Below are 13,527 nucleotides of genomic sequence, written 5' to 3'. Positions count from 1 at the left end.
CTCTGTTAACATCAATCACAACTCTTGCTGTGGCTAGGAAGGGTCTTCCAAGGATGATGGATTCATCCTCATTCTTTCCAGTATCTAAGACTATGAAATAAGCAGGGATGTAAAGGTCTTCAACCTTTACTAACACGTCCTCTACTTGTCCATAAGCCTGTTTTCTTGAATTGTCTGCCATCTCTAATGATATTTTAGCAGCTTGCACCCCATAGATTCCCAGTTTCTCTATTACAAAGAGGGCCATGAGGTTTATCACTGAACCAAAGTCACACAGAGCCTTTTCAAAGATCATGTTGCCTATGGTACAAGGTATTACGAACTTTCCAGGATCCTGTTTCTTCTGAGGCAATGTCAGTTGATCCAGATCACTCAGTTCATTAGTGAACAAGGGAGGTTCATCTTCCCAAGTCTCATTACCAAATAATTTGGCATTCAGCTTCATGATTGCACCAAGGTACTTGGTAACTTGCTCTTCAGTAACATCCTCATTCTCTTCAGAAGAGGAATACTCATTAGAGCTCATGAATGGCATAAGGAGGTTCAATGGAATCTCTATGGTCTCTAGATGAGTCTCAGATTCCATTGGTTCCTCATAGGGAAGCTCCTTATTGATCACTGGACGTCCTAGGAGGTCTTCCTCCTTGGGATTCACATCCTCTCCCAAGGAGAAAATCCAAAAGGAGAGTGCAAGGCCATTGATATAACCAATGGTTATATCAATGGCCTTGCACTCTTGGTTATATCAATGGCCTTGCACTCTCCTTTTGGATTTTCTTCTGGGGAGAGGACGTGAACCACAGTGAGGAAAACCTCCTTGGACATCCAGTGATCAATAAGGAGTTTCCCTCTGAGGAACCAAAGGACTCTGAGGCTCATCTAGAGACCATAGAGATTCCATTGAACCTCCTTATGCCCTTCATGAGCTCTGATTAGTATTCTTCTTCTGAAGAGAATGAGGATGTTACTGAAGAGCAAGTTGCCAAGTTCCTTGGTGCAATCATGAAGCTGAATGCCAAATTATTTGGTAAAGAGACTAGGGGAGATGAACCTCCCCTGTTCACCAATGAACTAAATGCATTGGATCAACTGAGATTGCCACAGAAGAAATAGGATCTTGGAAAGTTCGTAATACCTTGTACCATGGGCACCATGACCTTTGAGAAGGCTCTCTGTGACCTTGGGTCAGGAATAAACCTCATGCCACTCTCTGTAATGGAGAAACTGGGAATCTTTAAGGTGCAAGTTGCTAGAATCTCATTAGAGATGGTAGACAATTCAAGAAAAGAGGCTTATGGACAAGTAGAGGACGTATTAGTAAAGGTTGAAGGCCTTTACATCCCTACTGATTTCATAATCCTAGATACTGGGAAGAATGAGGATGAATTCATCATCCTTGGAAGACCCTTCCTAGCCACAGCAAGAGCTGTGATTGATGTTGACAGAGGAGAATTAGTCCTCCAATTGAATGAGGACTCCCTTGTGTTTACAACTCAAGGTTACCCTTCTGAAAACATGGAAAGGAAGCATAAAAAGCTTTTTTCAAAACAGAGTCAACCAGAGCCCCACAGTCAAACTCTAAGTTTGGTGTTGGGAGGCCACAACCAAACTCTAAGTTTGGTGTTGAACTCCCATATCCAAACTCTAAGTTTGGTGTTAGGGAGTCTCAACAATGCTCTGAACATCTGTGAGGCTCCATGAGAGCCCACTGTCAAGCTATTGACATTAAAGAAGCACTTGTTGGGAGGCAACCCAATTTTTATTTATCTAATTTTAATTTATTTTTATTGTTCTTTCATGTTTTATTAGGTTCATGATCATGTGGAGTCACAAAATAAATATAAAAATTGAAAATGGAATAAAAAATAGCAGAAGAAAAATCACACCCTGGAGGAGGATCTCACTAGCGTTTAAATGCCAGTAAGAAGCATCTGGCTGGCGTTCAACGCCAGAACAGAGCATGGTTTTGGCGCTGAACGCTTAAAATGGGCAGCATCTGGGCGTTTGAACGCCAGAATTGCACCCTGGAGAAGCGCTGGCGCTGAACGCCCGGAACAAGCACCAATCTGGCGCTGAACGCTCAGAGTTGTGTGCAAAGGCATTTTGCATGCCCAATTTGGTGCAAGGTTGTAAATCCTTGAACACCTCAGGATCTGTGGACCCCACAGGATCACCTCAGGATCTGTGGACCCCACAGGATACCTACCTACCTCCACTCACTTCTTCTCACCCCTCTTTCACACAATCCCATAAACACTCTTCCCCAAAACTCTTCACCAATCACCTCAAACACTCTTCCCTATCACCATTACACCACTCACATCCATCCACTCTTCCTCATAAACCTACCTCATAAACTCCACCTACCTTCAAAATTCAAAATCAATTTCCCACCCAAACCCACCCTATATGGCCGAACTTTACCCCCCTCCCTTCCCTATATATAGCCCTCCATTCTTCCTCAATTTCACACAATACAACCCTTTCTTCCCCTTCTTGGCCGAAACACATCTTCCTCCTCTCCTCCATATTTTCTTCTTCTTCTTCATCTATTCCTTCTTTTCTTGCTCGAGGGTGAGCAATATTCTAAGTTTGGTGTGGTAAAAGCATAAGCTTTTGTTTTTCCGTTACCATTGATGGCACCTAAGACCGGAGAATCCTCTAGAAAAGAGAAAGGGAAGACAAAAGCTTCCACTTCCGAGTCATGGGAGATGGAAAGATTCATCTCCAAAGCTCATCAAGACCACTTCTATGATGTTGTGGCCAAGAAGAAGGTGATCCCCGAGGTCCCTTTCAAGCTCAAGAAGAATGAGTATCCGGAGATCCGACATGAAATCCAAAGAAGAGGTTGGGAAGTTCTAACAAAACCCATCCAACAAGTCGGAATTCTACTGGTTCAAGAGTTCTATGCCAATGCATGGATCACTAGGAACCATGATCAAAGTAAGAACCCGAACCCAAAGAATTATCTCACCATGGTTCAGGGGAAATACTTAGATTTTAGTCCGGAAAATGTGAGATTGGCGTTTAACTTGCCAATGATGCAAGGTGATGCACGCCCCTACACTAGAAGGGTCAACTTTAATCAAAGGTTGGACCAAGTCCTCATGGACATATGTGTGGAAGTAGCTCAATGGAAGATTGACTCCAAAGGCAAGCCGGTTCAACTAAGAAGACTGGACCTCAAACCTGTGGCTAGAGGATGGTTGGAGTTCATCCAACGCTCCATCATCCCCACTAGCAACCGATCTGAAGTTACTGTGGATCGGGCCATCATGATTCATAGCATCATGATTGAAGAGGAAGTAGAAGTTCATGAAGTCATCTCCCTTGAACTCTACAAAATAGCCAAAAAGCCCTCTTCTGGGGCAAGGCTAGCTTTTCCTCATCTTATTTGCCATCTATGTCACTCAGCTGGAGCTTTCATAGAAGGAGACACTCCCATTGAGGAAGAGAAGCCCATCACGAAGAAAAGGATGGAGCAAGCAAGAGAGCCCATTCATGGATCTCAAGAGACGCATGAAGCTCATCACCATGAGATCCCGGAGATGCCTCAAATGCATTTTCCTCCACAAAACTATTCTGAGCAAATCAACACCTCCCTAGGAGAATTAAGTTCTAACATGGGACAATTAAGGGTGGAACATCAAGAGCACTCCATCATCCTTCATGAAATTAGAGAAGATCAAAAAGCAATGAGGGAGGAGCAACAGAGACAATGAAGAGACATAGAAGAGCTCAAGGACATCATTGGTTCCTCAAGGAGAAAACGCCACCATCACTAAGGTGGACTCATTCCTTGTTCTTACATTCTCTGTTTTTCGTTTTCTTTATGTTAAGTGCTTATCCAGGTTTTTGTCTTACTACATGATCATTAGTAGTTAGTAACTCTGTCTTAAAGTTATGAATGTCCTATGAATCCATCACCTCTCTTAAATGAAAAATTTTTTAATTCAAAAGAACAAGAAGTACATGAGTTTCGAATTTATCCTTGAACTTAGTTTAATTATATTGATGTGGTGACAATGCTTCTTGTTTTCTGAATGAATGCTTGAACAGTGCATATGTCTTTTGAAGTTGTTGTTCATGAATGTTAAATATGTTGGCTCTTGAAAGAATGATGACAAGGAGACATGTTATTTGATAATCTGAAAAATCATAAAAATGATTCTTGAAGCAAGAAAAAGCAGCAAAGAACAAAGCTTGCAGAAAAAAATAGAAAAAGAAAAAGTAAGCAGAAAAAGCCAAAAGCTCTTAAAACCAAGAGGCAAGAGCAAAAAGCCAGTAACCCTTAAAACCAAAAGGCAAAGGCAATAAAAAGGATCCCAAGGCTTTGAGCATCAGTGGATAGGAGGGCCTAAAGGAATAAAATCCTAGCCTAAGCGGCTAAACCAAGCTGTCCCTAACCATGTGCTTGTGGCATGAAGGTGTCAAGTGAAAACTTGAGACTGAGCGGTTAAAGTCAAGGTCCAAAGCAAAAGAAGAGTGTGCTTAAGAACCCTAGACACCTCTAATTGGGGACTTTAGCAAAGCTGAGTCACAATCTGAAAAGGTTCACCCAATTATGTGTATGTGGCATTTATGTATCCGGTGGTAATACTGGAAAACAAAGTGCTTAGGGCCACGGCCAAGACTCATAAAATAGCTGTGTTCAAGAATCATCATACTCAACTAGGAGAATCAATAACACTATCTGAACTCTGAGTTCCTATAGATGCCAATCATTCTGAACTCCAATGGATAAAGTGAGATGCCAAAACTATTCAAGAGGCAAAAAGCTACAAGTCCCACTCATTTAATTGGAGCTATGTTTTATTGATAGTTTGGAATTTATAGTATATTCTCTTCTTTTTATCCTATTTGATTTTCAGTTGCTTGGGGACAAGCAACAATTTAAGTTTGGTGTTGTGATGAGCGGATAATTTATACGCTTTTTGGCATTGTTTTTAGTATGTTTTTAGTAGAATCTAGTTACTTTTAGGGATGTTTCATTAGTTTTTATGTTAAATTCACATTTCTGGACTTTACTATGAGTTTATGTGTTTTTCTATGATTTCAGGTATTTTCTAGCTGAAATTGAGGGACTTGAGCAAAAATCAGATTCAGAGGTAGAAGAAGGACTGCTGATGCTGTTGGATTCTGACCTCCTTGCACTCAAAGTTAATTTTCTGGAGCTACAGAACTCAAAATGGCGCGCTTCCAATTGCGTTGGAAAGTAGACATCCAGGGCTTTCTAGAAATATATAATAGTTTATACTTTGGCCAATTTTAGACGACGTAAAGAGGCGTTGAACGCCAGTTCTACGCTGCTGTCTGGAGTTAAACGCCAGAAACAAGTCACAAACCAGAGTTGAATGCCAGAAATACGTTACAACCTGGCGTTCAACTCCAGAAAGAGCCTCTGCACGTGTAACATTCAAGCTCAACCCAAGCACACACCAAGTGGGCCCCGGAAGTGGATTTATGCATCAATTACTTACTTTTGTAAACCCTAGTAGCTAGTTTATTATAAATAGAACTTTTTACTGTTGTATTAGACATCTTTGGAAGATCCTGGATTGTATTTTTGATCCTGTGATCACGTTTTGGGGGCTGGCCATTCGGCCATGCCTGGACCTTCATCACTTACGTATTTTCAACGGTAGAGTTTCTACACTCCATAGATTAAGGTGTGGAGCTCTGTTGTTCCTCAAAGATTAATGCAAAGTACTACTGTTTTTCTATTCAATTCAACTTATTCTGCTTCTAAGATATTCATTCGCACTTCAACCTGAATGTGATGAACGTGACAATCATCATCATTCCCTATGAACGCGTGCCTGACAACCACTTCCGTTCTACCTTAGATTGAATGAGTATCTCTTGGATCTCTTAATCAGAATCTTCGTGGTATAAGCTAGATTGATGGCGGCATTCATGAGAGTCCGGAAAGTCTAGACCTTGTCTGTGGTATTCCGAGTAGGACTCTGGGATTGAATGACTGTGACGAACTTCAAACTCGCGATTGCTAGGCGTAGTGACAGACGCAAAAGGAGGGTGAATCCTATTCCAGCATGATCGAGAACCTCAGATGATTAGCCGTGCTGTGACAGAGCATTTGGACCATTTTCACAAGAGGATGGGATGTAGCCATTGACAACGGTGATGCCCTTACATAAAACCAGCCATGGAAAAGAGTAGGACTGATTGGATGAAGACAGTAGGAAAGCAGAGATTCAGAGGAATGAAAGCATCTCTATACACTTATCTGAAATTCTCACCAATGATATACATAAGTGTTTCTATCCTTATTTTCTATCTATTTATTATTTAAATTCGAAAACTCCATAACCTTTTGATATCCGCCTGACTGAGATTTACAAGGTGACCATAGCTTGCTTCATACCAACAATCTCCGTGGGATCGACCCTTACTCACGTAAGGTTTATTACTTGGACGACCCAGTGCACTTGCTGGTTAGTTGTATCGAAGTTGTGAATGAAAAACGATTTACTAAGACGTGCATACAGAGTTTTTGACGCCGTTGCCTGAGATCACAATTTCGTACACCAGTACTGTTGGATACAGCTTGCATTCCATTCAGACTCTGAGAAATCATATTGACTTGCTGAGTCAATATTTTGTTCTGAGCCAATATGGCATTCAGAGTATCAATTTCAAGAACTCTCTTCTTCTGAGGCGTCCCATTACTCACAGGATTCCTCTCAGAAGTGTACATGAACTGGTTATTAGCAACCATGTCAATGAGTTCTTGAGCTTCTGCAGGCATTTTCTTTAGGTGAATGGATCCACTTGCAGAAGTATCCAATGTCATCTTAGCTAATTCAGACAGACCATCATAGAATATATCCAGGATGGTCCATTCTGAAAGCATGTCAGAAGGACACTTTTTGGTCAGTTCCTTGTATCTCTTCCAAACTTCATAGAGGGATTCATCTTCTTTCTGTCTGAAGGTTTGAACATCCACTCTAAGCTTGCTCAGCTTTTGAGGAGGAAAGAACTTGGCTAAGAAAGCCTTGACCAGCTTATCCCAAGAGTTCAGGCTATCCTTAGGTTGAGAGTCCAACCATATTCTAGCTCTGTCTCTTACAGCAAATGGGAAAAGTATGAGCCTGTAGACTTCAGAATCTATTCCATTAGTCTTAACAGTATCACAAATCTGCAAGAATTCAGTTAAGAACTGAAAAGGATCTTCAGATGGAAGTCCATGAAATTTGCAGTTTTGTTGCATTATTGAAACTAATTGAGGTTTCAGCTCAAAATTGTTTGCTCCAATGGTAGGGATAGAGATTCTTCTTCCATGTAAATTGGAATTAGGTGCAGTAAAGTCACCAAGCATCCTCCTTGCATTATTATTATTTTCGGCTGCCATATCCTCTTCCTTTTCGAAAATTTCTGTAAGGTTGTCTCTGGATTGTTGTATTTTAGCTTCTCTTAGTTTCCTTTTCAGAGTCCTTTCAGGTTCAGGATCTGCTTCAACAAGAATGTTTTTGTCCTTGCTCCTGCTCATATGAAAAAGAGGGAACAGAAAAATAATAATAATAGGGATCCTTTTTACCCAGGTATAGAGGTTCCCCTGTGTGAGTAGAAGAAGAAAAGAATGTAATGTAAAGAAGGGAAGAAGAAAAACTCGAACACAGAGAGGGAGGTAGTGTTCGAATTTTTGGATGGGAGAGAAGTGTTAGTAAATGAATAAATAGAAGGAGATGAGAGAGAAGGATTTTCGAAAGTTATTTTTGAAAAATGGTTAGTGATTTTTGAAAATTAAAAGAAGAAATATTAAAATTAAAATTTGAAACAATTAGTTAATTAAAAAGAATTTTTGAAAAAGAGGGAAGAGATTTTAAAAAATTAGAGGGAGAGAGTTAGTTAGGTAGTTTTGAAAAAGATAAGAAACAAACAAAAGTCAATTAGTTAGTTGAAAAAGATTTGAAAATCAATTTTAAAAAGACAAGAAGATAAGAAGTTAGAAAAGATATTTGAAAATCAAATTTTTGAAAAAGATATGTTTTAAAAAGATATGATTAAAAAGATATGATGTTGGAAAAGATAAGATAAAAAGATATTTTTGAAAAGATATGATTGAAATTAGTTTTGAAAAAAAAGATTTGATTTTTAAAATCACAATTAATGACTTGATTCACAAGAAATCACAAGATATGATTCTAGAACTTAAAGTTTGAATCTTTCTTAACAAGTAGGTAACAAACATGAAATTTTTGAATCAAAACATTAATTGTTGATAATATTTTCGAAAATTATGAGATAAAATTAAGAAAAAGATTTTTGAAAAATACTTTTATAATTTTCAAAAATAATAAGAAAAATAAAAAAGATTTGATTTTTGAAAAAGATTTTTGAAAAAGATAGGATTTTTAAATTGAAAATTTGATTTGACTCATAAGAAACAACTAATTTTTAAAAAATTTTGAAAAAGTCAACTCAAATTTTCGAAAATTTATGAGTGAAAAAGGGAAAGATATTTTTTTTTATTTTTGAATTTTTAATGATGAGAGAGAAAAACATGAAAAATGATGCAATGCATGAAAATTTTGGATCTAAACATGTGATGCATGCAAGAACACTATGAATGTCAAGATGAACACCAAGAATACTTTAAAGATCATGATGAACATCAAGAACATATTTTTGAAAAATTTTCAATGCAAAGAAAACATGCAAGACACCAAACTTAGAAATCTTTCATGTTCAGACACTATGAATGCAAAAATGCACATGAAAAATAAGAAAAGACACAAAACAAGAAAACATCAAGATCAAATAAGAAGACTGGCCAGGAACAACTTGAAGATCATGAAGAACACTATGAATGCATGAATGCAATGAATTTTCGAAAAATGCAGAGAATTTTTAGAAAAAAAATGCAATTGACACTAAACTTGAAATTGACTCAAGACTCAAACAAGAAACACAAAATATTTTTTATTTTTATGATTTTATGATTTTTTTGGATTTTTCGAAAATTAATGTGAAAAAGGAAAATAAGGATTCCAAAATTTTTAATGTGAATTCCAGGAATCTTGCACTCTTAGTCTAAAGCTCCAATCTGAGGGTTAGACATGGCTTAATAGCCAGTCAAGCTTTAGCATGTAAATCAGGTGGATCAGGAACAGCAGCAGGTGGATTAGCAACAACTAGCTTGCTCTTGATAATGTTGGGTTGGAAGCCCCAGTCCAAATAGATTTAGACATGGCTTTACAGCCAGTCAGGCTTCAACATGCTTCATGAAACACTAGAATTCATTCTTAAAAAATTTTAGAATAATTTTCGAAAACAGATGAGAAATTTTTGAAAAATTTTTGAAAATAAAACAAAAAGAAAATTACCTAATCTGAGCAATAAGATGAACCGTCAGTTGTCCAAACTCGAACAATCCCCGGCAACAGCGCCAAAAACTTGGTATGCGGAATTGTTACTCTGAGGTTGTAAAATTTGTTGTTCGTTCTCTCCCTGGTAATGGCACCAAAAACTGGTGCACCATACCATGGTCCAAACATAACTTCACAACTTCGCACAACTAACCAGCAAGTGCACTGGGTCGTCCAAGTAATAAACCTTACGTGAGTAAGGGTCGATCCCACGGAGATTGTTGGTATGAAGCAAGCTATGGTCATCTTGTAAATCTCAGTCAGGTGGATATCAAATTGTTATGGAGTTTTCGAATAATAATAATAAATAAATAGAAAATAAAGATAGAAATACTTATGTATATCATTGGTGAGAATTTCAGATAAGCGTATAGAGATGCTTTCGTTCCTCTGACTCTCTGCTTTCCCGCTGTCTTTATCCAATCAGTCTTACTCCTTTCCATGGCAAGCTTTCTGTAAGGGCATCACCGTTGTCAATGGCTACATCTCATCCTCTTGTGAAAAAGGTCCAAATGCTCTGTCACGGCACGGCTAATCATCTGAGGTTCTCGATCATACTGGAATAGGATTCACCCTCCTTTTGCGTCTGTCACTACGCCCAGCACTCGCGAGTTTGAAGTTCGTCACAGCCATCCCTTCCCAGATCCTACTCGGAATACCACAGACAATGTTTAGACTTTCTGGATCTCAGGAATGGCCATCCATGGGTTCTAACTTATACCACGAAGATACTAATAACTCGGACTCGGTCCCCTGTATTAGATATCTAAGAGATACTCATTCTAACTTGGTTGCATGTAGAACGGAAGTGTTTGTCAGGCACGCGTTCATAAGTGAGAATGATGATGAGCGTCACATAATCATCACATTCATCATGTTCTTGGGTGCGAATGGATATCTTAGAAGCGGAATAAGTTGAATTGAATAGAAAAACAGTAGTACTTTGCATTAATCCTTGAGGAACAGCAGAGCTCCACACCTTAATCTATGGAGTGCAGAAACTCTACCGTTGAAAAATACATAGGTGAAAGGTTCAGGCATGGCCGAATGGCCATCCCCCATGATCTAAGAACTAGACGTCCCAAGATGCCTAATACAATAGTAAAAGGTCCTATTTATACTAAACTAGTTACTAGGGTTTACAGAAGTAAGTAATTGATGCATAAATCCACTTCTGGGGCCCACTTGGTGTGTACTTGGGCTGAGCTTGAATGTTACACGTGCAGAGGCTTCTTCTGGAGTTGAACGCCAAGTTGTAACGTGTTTTTGGCGTTCAACTCTGGTTCGTGACGTGTTTCTGACGTTTAACTCCAGACTGCAGCGTAGAACTGGCGTTCAACTTCCTTTTGCGTCATCTAAACTCGGCCAAAGTATAGACTATTATATATTGCTGGAAAGCCCTGGATGTCGACTTTCCAACGCAATTGAAAGCGCGCCATTTTGAGTTCTGTAGCTCCAGAAAATCTACTTTGAGTGCAAGGAGGTCAGAATCCAACAGCATCAGCAGTCTTTCTTCTACCTCTGAATCTGATTTTTGCTCAAGTCCCTCAATTTCAGCCAGAAAATACCTGAAATCACAGAAAAACACACAAACTCATAGTAAAGTCCAGAAATGTGAATTTAACATAAAAAATAATGAAAACATCCCTAAAAGTAACTAGATTCTACTAAAAATATACTAAAAACAATGCCAAAAAGCGTATAAATTATCCGCTCATCACTTGTACCTCAATGATCCCTAGCTTCTCCATTACAGAGAGAGGCATTAGGTTTATGCTTGACCCTAGGTCACACAGAGCCTTCTCAATGGTCATGGTGCCTATGGTACAAGGTATTGAGAATTTTCCAGGATCTTGTCTCTTCAGAGGTAATCTCTGCCTAGTCAAGTCATCCAGTTCTTTGATGAGCAATGGAGGTTCATCCTCCCAAGTCTCATTACCAAACAACTTGGCATTTAGCTTCATGATTGCTCCAAGGTACTTAGTAACTTGCTCTTCAGTAACATCTTCATCCTCTTCAGAGGAAGAATACTCCTCAGAGCTCATGAATGGCAGAAGTAAATTCAATGGAATCTCTATGGTCTCTGTGTGAGCCTCAGATTCCCATGGTTCCTCATCAGGGAACTCCATGGAGGTCAGTAGATGTCCATTGAGGTCTTCCTCAGTGGAGATCACTGCCTCTTCCTCCTCTCCAGGTTCGGCCATGTGAGTTGTGGTTATGGCCTTGCACTCTCTCTTTGGATTCTCTTCTGTATTGCTTGGGAGAGTACTAGGAGGGAGTTCAGTAATTTTCTTACTCAGCTGACCCACTTGTGCCTCCAAATTTCTAATGGAGGACCTTGTTTCAGTCATGAAACTTTGAGTGGTTTTGATTAGATCAGAGACAATGGTTGCTAAGTCAGAGTGGCTCTGCTTAGAATTCTCTTTCTTTTACTGAGAAGATGATGGAAAATACTTGCTATTGCTAAACCTGTTTCTTCCACTATTATTGTTGTTGAAACCTTGTTGAGGTTTATGTTGATCCTTCCATGAGAGATTTGGATGATTTTTCCATGAAGGATTATAGGTGTTTCCATAGGGTTCTCCCATGTAATTCACCTCTTCCATTTCTGGGTTCTCAGGATCATAAGCTTCTTCTTCAGAGGAAGCTTCCTTAGTACTGCCTGTTGCTGCTTGCATTCCAGACAGACTCTGAGAAATCATATTGACTTGCTGAGTCAATATTTTATTCTGAGCCAGTATGGCATTCAGAGTATCAATCTCAAGAACTCCTTTCTTCTAAGTTGTCCCACTATTCACAGGATTCCTTTCAGAAGTGTACATGAATTGGTTATTTGCAACCATTTCAATGAGTTCCTGAGCTTCTGCAGGCGTCTTCTTCAGATGAAGAGATCCTCCAGTAGATCTATCCAATGATATCTTGGATAGTTCAGACAGACCATCATAGAAGATACCTATGATGCTCCATTCAGAAAGCATGTCAGAAGGACACCTTCTGATCAATTGCTTGTATCTTTCCCAAGCTTCATAGAGGGATTCACCTTCCTTCTGTCTGAAGGTTTGGACTTCCACTCTAAGCTTGCTCAATTTTTGAGGTGGAAAGAACTTTGCCAAGAAGGCATTGACTAGCTTTTCCCAAGAGTTCAGGCTTTCTTTAGGTTGTGAATCCAACCATGTCCTAGCTCTGTCTCTTACAGCAAAAGGAAAGAGCATAAATCTATAGACTTCAGGGTCAACCCCATTGGTCTTGACAGTGTCACAGATTTGCAAGAATTCAGCTAAGAACTGATGAGGATCTTCCAATAGAAGTCCATGAAACTTGCAATTCTGTTGCATTAGAAAAACTAATTGAGGCTTAAGCTCAAAGTTGTTTGCTCCAATGGCAGGGATTGAGATGCTTCTCCCATAGAAGTCGGGAGTAGGTGCAGTAAAGTCACCAAGCACCTTCCTTGCATTGTTGGCATTGTTGTTTTCGGCTGCCATGGCTTCTTCCTCCTTGAAGAGCTCTGTTAGGCCCTCTAGAGAGAGTTGTGCTTTAGCTTCTCTTAGCTTTCTCTTCAAGGTCCTTTCAGGTTCAGGATCAGCTTGAACAAGTATGCCTTTATCTTTGCTCCTGCTCATATAAAAGAGAAGAGAACAAGAAAGTAGGGAATCCTCTATGTCACAGTATAGAGATTCCTTGAGGTGTCAGAGGAAAAGAAGAATAGCAAGAGGAGGTAGATAGAAGAGAATTCGAACTTATCAAGAGGGATAAAGTTCGAATTGCACCTTGAGGAGGAGTGTTAGTCCCTTAAATAGAAGGATGTGAGAAGAGGGGAAGAATTTTCGAAAATAAATTAAAAAGATTTTGAAATAATTAAAAAGAAATTTGAAATTTTGATTGAGATTTTCGAAAATTAAGATTAGGAAAGAAATTAAGTGATTTTTGAAAAAGATTTTGAAATTAGAAATTAAAAAGATATGATTGAAAATTAATTTTGAAAAAGATGTGATTGAAAAGATATGATTGAGAAGATATGATTGAAGATCAAATTAAAAAGAGAAAGTTTTAAAATTAAAGTTGATTACTTGACTAACAAGAAATTAGAAGATATGATTCTAGAATTTAAAATTTGATCCTTTCTTAATAGGCAAGTAAC

The 13,527-nt window shown here is 38.9% G+C and overlaps 2 non-coding genes across 2 annotated transcripts; both read left to right on the top strand.

Moving 5' to 3' along the window:
- Window positions 1-6,868: 6,868 nt before the first annotated feature.
- Window positions 6,869-6,976, top strand: LOC112731250 (small nucleolar RNA R71). The gene has a single exon (XR_003167038.1). It is a non-coding gene; the product is annotated as a small nucleolar RNA R71 (small nucleolar RNA).
- Window positions 6,977-12,361: 5,385 nt separating this feature from the next.
- LOC112731319 (small nucleolar RNA R71) lies at window positions 12,362-12,469 on the top strand. Its single transcript, XR_003167102.1, has one exon. It is a non-coding gene; the product is annotated as a small nucleolar RNA R71 (small nucleolar RNA).
- Window positions 12,470-13,527: the final 1,058 nt, after the last annotated feature.

The sequence above is a fragment of the Arachis hypogaea genome, chromosome 12, assembly GCF_003086295.3.
Source record: "Arachis hypogaea cultivar Tifrunner chromosome 12, arahy.Tifrunner.gnm2.J5K5, whole genome shotgun sequence".
Taxonomy (NCBI): domain Eukaryota; kingdom Viridiplantae; phylum Streptophyta; class Magnoliopsida; order Fabales; family Fabaceae; genus Arachis; species Arachis hypogaea.
The sequence above is the reverse complement of the archived record's forward strand: the minus strand, read 5'-3'. Positions and strand labels throughout refer to the sequence as shown.